Source organism: Mesitornis unicolor, unplaced genomic scaffold (assembly GCF_000695765.1).
Source record: "Mesitornis unicolor isolate BGI_N332 unplaced genomic scaffold, ASM69576v1 scaffold23635, whole genome shotgun sequence".
Lineage (NCBI taxonomy): Eukaryota > Metazoa > Chordata > Aves > Mesitornithiformes > Mesitornithidae > Mesitornis > Mesitornis unicolor.
Window position 1 is genome coordinate 1 of NW_010187814.1, and position 5,129 is coordinate 5,129.

General features: G+C 45.1%; 1 long non-coding RNA gene across 1 annotated transcript; it reads left to right on the forward strand.

The window, feature by feature from the left end:
- The first annotated feature begins 1,920 nt into the window (after window positions 1-1,920).
- LOC104541516 lies at window positions 1,921-4,405 on the forward strand. The gene is made up of 2 exons (XR_728141.1): window positions 1,921-2,011; window positions 4,073-4,405. It is a non-coding gene; the product is annotated as an uncharacterized LOC104541516 (long non-coding RNA).
- The last annotated feature ends 724 nt before the right edge of the window (window positions 4,406-5,129 follow it).

Here is a 5,129-nt window from a genome sequence, read left to right on the forward strand (position 1 = left end):
TCTCAGCTCAGCTTTCTGCATTTTATGAAACGCCTTATTTTACGAACCGTCTTTCTGACGGTAAAACTCACGGCCGTAAGGGACGGAGAGGCGATGCGCGGCCTTCCGCGGCCCCCGGCTTCCGTTTTTACTGCTGACATCCCGGCTGCGTCCAGGGCCAAGGCAGCGGCGGGGGCTGACGGGGGGATGCGGTACCTGCGAGGGGGCTGGGATGTCCTCGCCAGAGCAGCGGGCCGTGATGAGAAAGCAATGCGTTCACAAGAACCTAGGACAGGATACAAAACCTGTGGGTTACCAAGTGGTTTAAATAAATTGGGTACTAATGGCTCTCATGTTAGAGAGATACTTAAACATAAAGGCTCAGACTGTGGGTGTAAGCTGTTATTTCTGAGGATCGTGGATGAGGCATCAGTGCCTGGAAAAAGACAGATAGGATGTCTCTGAAAATAAATAATCTAGCTTTCTAAATAAGCTTTATTGTTAGAGAAACGTTTAAACCAGTTCAGTGTTTATAAGCATCCAGGTTCTAATAACGTAGAAAGCAATAGCCAGTATGGATTTTAGTAAAATTGTGGCCAGCAAAGGAAATTCTGTGCTGTAGCAGGGCAGTGCTCTGTGAATGAGGATAAAACCTGTGGGTGGGAGGTTCTCAGTGCTGGCTCAGGTAATGGTCTCATGGGAGGCAGGAGCAGGACCTCGAAAGGTGATGGAAAGGGAGCACGCAGCTCGCAGGAGTGCCACCCTCTAAAAGCAGTTACTGACAATTCGGTGTGCAAGGGCATATTGAGTGGGGTTCTGCAGGATTTTGGCTTCAGTTGGAGTCTAGGTAATATTCTGATTTTTGCCTTGGCTCGCTGAGTGACTGATTCTGTGGCTTATTCTCTTGGTAGAAGACAATTTGGAGGGGCCACAGACTGTCAGAGGACAGGACTAGTGGTCAAAGAAACCTTAATAAATTAAAGAACGTTTGAAAAAATGGATTAATTTAATTAAGCATGTATGTTAAGTCCCTTTCTTTGGTAAGACTAATCAAATTATAAAATACGAGGAGAATGGCTGGCTAAACTCCAAGTCCACCTGAAAGGATTTAAGACTTAGATCATACACTGAACATGAACCTGCAAAATCAGGTGTTGGAAATGAAAATAATACAAGATATATAACAAAAAATCTTGTGTGTCAAATGATACAATAATATTTCTTTTCCTCTCAGCACTGCAGTACTGTGAGCACATGGGGCAGCACCTTGCAAGGAAAAAAACCTCCAGAGGTCAATAAACGAGAGGGATTGATTTACTAGGAAAGACACGTTAGTCTACAGGAGAAAAACGGTGGAAAACCTGGAGAAACGGAATGTTCTGTTCTGTGTGGGGTAGTAATAGGCTTACACTGCAGTAAGGAAGCTTTAATGTGAAGAGGAAAGCTTTCCAGTCACAGAGGTAGCTGAGCCTTGGACTGATGGGTGAAGAATCTCAGTCTTGGTTGCCAAGGTCCTCAGTTTAGTTACCCAAAAATCCTGGGTGCCAGGGAAAAGGCTGTGGTCCCTTTCAGCCTTGGTGTCTCTGAGGAACACACGTACCTAGGGGATGGGGTACGTCCAGGCTCCTGTGAGCTCCGGGGGCTGTTCTGGCAGGGATGCAAAGATCTGTCCTTCAGAGGGCAGAATGAGGTTGTGCTGTGGGCAACAAGACCTGTTTCATTCCAGAAAGATCAAACATACAAAGTGTAGTCGTTGTGTTCTGGTACAGCAGACAAAACTTTGTCGTGGTTTTGCACGTTTCGTAGTATTCAGCTGTCTTGCTTCAGTTCAGTCAGGTTTTTATTGCTGTTAGAACATTACATTTGTTTCTCATTGCCTGTCAGTTGTTTTTGAAATTTTTTGGAGGAGGAGATGTTAACAAACACTGTTGTTCTTTTCTTTAGACAGATCTGGCATTTAAACAAAAGCAGAAGGAGGAGCAAAAGAAACTTGAGGAGATGAAAGCAAAGGCTGCTGGAAAAGGGCCCCTCAGTAAGTGAGGTGCTGTACTGATAGGAAAAACGGAGGGCTTGCTGGCTTCAAAAATGTACTGTTTTTGCTTGACAAACATAAAAAGGGACGTACCTCGAGGTTATTTAACATACACCAGTGAGTCAATGGCAGGTACAGATGACAGCTAACAATAGAGGCTGACTTTTTTTTCCTTTCACTTTGCAATTTCACCCCCAAATCACCAATGTGGGTTCTGGCTTAGGAGGGGTAACCATGGGTCCGGTGTGCTCACCTATTCCGGTGGGATGGTGCAGAGATGTTTCTGCTCTTACTTTAGCATTACATCTTTTTCTTTGGTGATCCACGTAGGGCTTTGCCACAGTCCTGAAGGTTTAACAGATCCAGTTTTTGTTATCTTAGGGGATTAATTTCTTCAAGAGCAGTACATTCCTGGCAGAAAAAAAAGTGACTGGAAATTAGTTTGGCTTCAGCCCTTTTCCCTAAGTGACTGTAAAGTGTGCTGTATCACAGAAGAAAGTTTGCAGGGTGCATCTTGATGGTGCGTGAGCCTCATCTTTGTTTCATACAGTGCTAGAACGTGACTGATCCCTGCTCCATTCTGTGAAGACTGTTAAACTTGACTTCCAGTTCTTTAGGAAGCTTTCAGTCTTGAAAGGTCCCAAAAAGACCTTTCCAGCAATCCCACAGCAACTTATTTTCACTAACAAGCTTTGGTATGGGATCTTGTCAGATGCTGTTTGAAAATACGAAATCCCCTGGGTTCACTTTATCCGTACGTTAATGATAACCTCAGAGCTCCCGCAGGTCAGCGAGGAAGGATTTACCATTTACAGGAGTCCTGTTAACTTGCACAAGACGGTGTTTATCCATTTGCTCTGTAACAGACTCTGTTATCTTCTCTGAGATCAAGGTCAGACTTGCTGGTTCCCCAGTTCTTTACAGAACCCGTTCTGTGTCTGGGAGTTGTGCTGGTGCTCTGAGTCCTCTGACTTCGTGGCTGTAATAAGAAGTTTCAAATCTTAGCCAGCACTTCTGTGTTTTCACATTAGAGCTTGTCAGGGCTCTTGGAGGGAGTGCCATCCAGACTTGGGAGATTTCTCGTTTATCTCAAATGGATCTAGCTCCTCTGATGTATCTGCATACAAAAAATGTGCTGGGTGTGGGATTCAGAATGTCTTTGGTGTTAGAGAGTGAGGCAAAACAATTCAGCGAGCCTCTCCTGTGTCCTCACCATCCTAAACTTGTTCTGTGTAGGGCGCTTCAACTTAGATTTCTTCTTCTTCTTTTTTCCCAGCCATTATTACTCTGACTTTTCCTAGACTTGAGTTTCAGCTGCCTGGTCCTTGTCCAACGCTTGCCAAAGCAGACAGTGATTATGCTGTTATTGTGGGAGGGCGAGACGGTTCCCAAGAGCCTCAGCAAGGCAACGCTGTTAAAATCATATCTCAGGGCAAAGTCTGCTCTTGATCATCAGCCCTTGCAGCCGGTCTTGCTGTAGCCTTGCTATTCTTTTTTCCTTTCTGCTGCTCATACGTGACACGTGCTGTAGAAACCAGCATTTACAAAAAATGCCACGCTTGTTGCTGTGTTAATTCGTTGTATTCTTTCACCCTGCTTTAGCCCCTTCAGTAATAGGGACTGCAGAGAGCAGAATCATTCTCATCATTCCAGTACCTGCTTCTGTAGAGCTTGGATCCCAACTGGGGGCTCTGGTTGCTGTAGGGATACTGAGGTTTTTATTACCTTAGCCTCGAATTAGATTTGAGCAGACCACGCTGCTGAATCAGAAATAAACAATGGAGGGTGTCCTGGAGAAACAAAGAAATATGGAAATATTTAGTTCTGCTGGAGATTTATGGGGTGTGTTTCCAGAGAAACTTGGTTTCTAATGTTAAGTAAGTTATTCATTCAGAGTAAAGGATGTGAGATCACAAACACAGTAACACATGCAAAAACAGTTCACCAGTGGGGATCTGAATTGTACAGGCGGTCTAGTGGGGATTTGACTTTATGAGGAGCTAAATTTGTAGCTAAGCACTGTAACAGTTGTCTAACCAGTTGTGTTGTTTCTTTTGGCAGCCAGCGGTGGAATAAAGAAGTCTGGCAAAAAGTAGTTTGATCAAACTGCAGGGTAAGAAGTGATCGAGTTACTCCATGGATCTGCAGACTTCAGTCATGAAAACTCACTGTCATTTGGGAAACATTGTACATTTTGTTTAGTCAGAATAAATCTTTTTTGTTAAGATGTAATATTTTCCCTCTTTACCTGTAGGTTTTGTTTTAAAAATCATGTTACTGTTTTATACTGGAAACAAAACTTTTGCTGAAGACGGTTTGGGACATTACACAGCCCAAGTGTGTCCTCTGGCTTGGTAGTAATTTGTGAGAATAAATTTCAACTTTTGCTTTTTTTTTTCCGACAATGAAATTCAGGGCCTGAGTGTTAAAATCTGCAGTTTCAATCTAGAGGCTTAGGTTTAACTGCAGTTGTCCAAGATGTGGCCATATCAACACGTGCTCTCATAAGAGCTGGGAGTTTTCTGTAAATAAAACGTTGGGTTACGTTTCCGTTGCCAGCAAAGTGGTTACCTTAGGGTCAATGCTCCTGGGGGAAGAGGGGAGGGGAACAACACTTTATGGGACTATAACTTAATTTTTGAAACGAATAGCAGTGACAGTACACTGGGTATGGAAACTCCAAGGAAGGAATGTGATGTTCCCAAGGCAGGAGTTAAAGGAGAAAGAATTAAAAGGGTGCTTCTTACCTGAGTGAGTGGTAATGATGGGGTACAGGCTCCTGCCTTCCAGGGAAGGGGGGATTGCTCCAGTAAATGAGGCGCTTCAGCTGCATCTGTGGAGAGTGACACGGTAAATCTGAGATGTTCAGGGCCCCTAAGGAAAAGGCCGCAGGCGTTGGCCCTCGAGATCCTCAGGGGGTTTTCTTGTTACAAAGGGATGTTTCCAGAGGGCTGGGGTGTTCCTTTCCGAGGTGACGGCTCCCGGGCCTCACGGTTCTTCATCCTCCGGGCACACGAGGCCCGCTTTGGGCAGGGCAGGGCCTGAGGGAGGACGCGGCGGGGCAGGTACCAGCGCCCGGACTCTGGCGCCCCCTAGCGGCTACACTGCGGCGCTGCAG